The sequence below is a fragment of the Mus pahari genome, unplaced genomic scaffold, assembly GCF_900095145.1.
Source record: "Mus pahari unplaced genomic scaffold, PAHARI_EIJ_v1.1 scaffold_10232_1, whole genome shotgun sequence".
In the NCBI taxonomy this organism is placed as follows: Eukaryota; Metazoa; Chordata; class Mammalia; order Rodentia; family Muridae; genus Mus; species Mus pahari.
The window spans coordinates 19,257-22,255 of record NW_018393708.1 but is presented as its reverse complement, the minus strand read 5'-3'; the positions used below and the strand labels follow the sequence as shown (position 1 = coordinate 22,255).

The following is a 2,999-nucleotide window of genomic DNA, read 5'->3' as shown; positions in this document are numbered from 1 at the left end:
ACTGTCTGAGGTTGTCTTAGGAGTGGTTTTAGGAGTGCTTTGCATAGCTTGCATACTATGGTGTTAGGCAGGTATTGTCTCAAGCTGACAGACTGGTGTTCATCTCAGGCTAGCTCCCTATTCTGGTACTGGTCTGGTGATCCCCTAAGGTTAGTTATTTGTCTGACCTAGTAAAGTGTCCCCTTGTGAATGGCTTCTGTATTCAGCTTATATCCATATGGGGCCTGTGGTCTCAGGAGGGGCTCTTTGAGTCTCTTTAGTCCTTCCGTTCTAGAAGCCCATCTAGGCCTTCCTGGCACTACTCAGGTGGCTATCTCAGGATCTCTATTTTAAGAAAAATGTCAGCATACTGATAGTTCAGATGTACATACATCAGAACACTGAGCATAGACATAACCTCTATCCCCTCTGACACTGACACACATGTGATACAGCAGCAACATCTGCAATGTCTCCCAGGGCATGGGTTTCTACTTTATAATATGTGTGTATTTTTTCAATATTTTATTAGTTTGTTTATTTACATTTCCGTTGTTGTACCCACTTTTGGTCCTCCATTCCACAGTTCCTAATCCCATTCCTCCTACCCCTTGCCTCCAAGAGGGTGCTACCCTGACCCTACCAGCCCTTACCCTTTCCTGAGACCTCAAGGCTCTTGAGGATTAAGCACATCTTTTCCCACCAAGGCCTAACCATAGGGGTCCCTGGCTTCGGTTCAATGGTTGGGTGCAAGTATCTGCTTCTGTCTCAATCAGTTGCTGGTAGTGACTCTCAGGGGACAGCCATGACATGATTCTGTCTGTAAGCATATCGTAACATCAGTAATAGTATCAGGCCTTGGTGCCGTCCCATGAGATGGATCCCAAGTAGAGCAGGTAATTGGACTGCCCTTCCTTCAGTTTCTTCTCCCCCTGCAGTTCTTTTAGACAGGAGCAGTTCATGTATGTTCTTTTGGGTCCTCTTTAGTTGGTAGTTCAGTCTCTGAGAGCCCCAAGCATTCAGGATAGTTGACTCATTGGTTTTCCTGTGAAGTAACTATCACCTTCAACCTACAATTTTCCCAATTCATTCATAAGAATCCCCAATCTCCATTTAAATGATTTCCTTGTATCCATTTGAGTAAGCTGTTGAGTGGAGCTTCTCAGAGGACAATCATGCTAGACTCCTGTCTGCAAGCATCACAGAGTATCTATACTGTCAACAATTCGTGCTTGATCATGGTAAGGCTCTCAAGTTGGACCATTTATTGGTTAGCCTTTCCTTCACTCTCTGTTCCATCCCCTGTGCCTGTACTAATTGTAAGCATGATACATTTTGAGTCAAAAATTTTGTGGGTGTATTGGTGTCCCTGTCACATCACTGAGGTTCCTGCCTGGGTAGAGGAGGTGGCCTCTTCAAGTTCCATTTCTCCAATTCTGTGTGACATAGCTAAGGTAACCCCCCTTGATTCTTGGCCATTTCCTGTTGTTGATAGTCCTGGGGCTAATTATATTTGATATTAATTCTTTTCTCCCGTGAGTGGTTGAGAACAAGGAATGAGACAGCACTCAGGTGATTTCCTATAAACCTGCTTCCCCACTTAAACTGTAAAATAAAGGAGAGCTGACGATTGGGCAGATAAAAAGGGAAGGTGGAACAAAAAGTAGGAAAGAGAAGAAAGAGAGAATGGAAGAGGGAGAGGATGCAGAGGAGGAGGAAGAAGAAAAGCAGAGCAAAAGCACATGACCTGGAGAAACCACTAGTTCTAAGGGGACACATAAGCTGTGGGAGATGGTAGTGTAGTGGTAGATCTGCCCAATCTAGGTGCACAGCATGTATTCATTTAACTGTGTTGTGATTTTATTGCCAGGGCATATTTGGGAAGAGATTTACTGTAACAAAATGGCACCCCATGTGTTGATTTGAATTCAACTAACCTGGATAAAAATTTACTGATCCCCCACCCCCTGAGTGGGGCGTTGGCAGTATCCTAGGCTGTAGCAGTATGGATCTGAAGCTGACAAGATTTGAGGGGCCTACAGAGAAGAGCAGAGAGGCATCTATGCCTGAGAAAGCCTCTCTGTGTTTGTTTTCCTGTATCCTTCACTCCTCACTTTGCCCCCCCCATCTCCAAACAGGGACACATACAACTCAGATTTTTTTACACTCAGCTTCTCCCTGTGAATAAATAACTGGCAGACAAAGGTACAAAGGACTCTGTATCAGGTAATTCATTTCTATAAAGAGAGAAATATAACCTTTTGATACTTGAAGAAGGTATAAAGATATAGTGTTATAATAAGTCTTATGGGATACTCATATTCTGTCTAACTTGGGCTCCATGGGAATTTTGGGTTTAAATCCTGGCTTGACAAGCTTCCTCTTATAAGCAGGTGTAGCACTTAAAGATGGGAAATTTCACCTGTGGTTCAGAACCAGATAAGTAATATTGGTCACTGACTCCAAGTAGAGGGAACAGAGATAATCACCTGTTATGAACAGCTAGCTATTAAATAATGGAAGTCTGTAGCTCTAGGTAAAGAACATAACAGATAGATATTATAATAGGTATTAATTAAATAAATGTCTGTGGGTCCTGGTAAAGAGTACAACAGATAGAAGGTATAAATTAATGTCTGTGGCTCGTGGTAGAGAGCACAATAGACAGGATAGTTGCTCTAGGCAGAAAACTCATTAATTATGAGAAATTTCATGTTCAGAATTAGATAGGGAAGATTAGTCACTGACTCCAAGTAGAGAGAGCAGTGATAATCTCATGCTATGAAGAGGTATTAATTAATAGAAGTTTGTGACTCCAAGTAGAGAGCATAACAGGTAGATATTATATTGGGGAACAATTAAATAAATGTCTGTGGCTCAAGGTAGAGAGCACCCTAATAAGTCTTACAGGATACGCATATTCTGTCTAATGTGGGCTCCACGGGTATTTTGGGTTTAAATCCTGGTTTGACAAGCTTCCTCTCATAAGCATGTATGGAAAGGAAAGGAAAGGAAAAGAA

At 42.3% G+C, this 2,999-nt stretch overlaps 1 non-coding gene across 1 annotated transcript; it reads right to left on the bottom strand.

Moving 5' to 3' along the window:
• Positions 1 to 337: 337 nt before the first annotated feature.
• Positions 338 to 465, bottom strand: LOC115063368. Its single transcript, XR_003843215.1, has one exon. It is a non-coding gene; the product is annotated as a small nucleolar RNA SNORA17 (small nucleolar RNA).
• Positions 466 to 2,999: the final 2,534 nt, after the last annotated feature.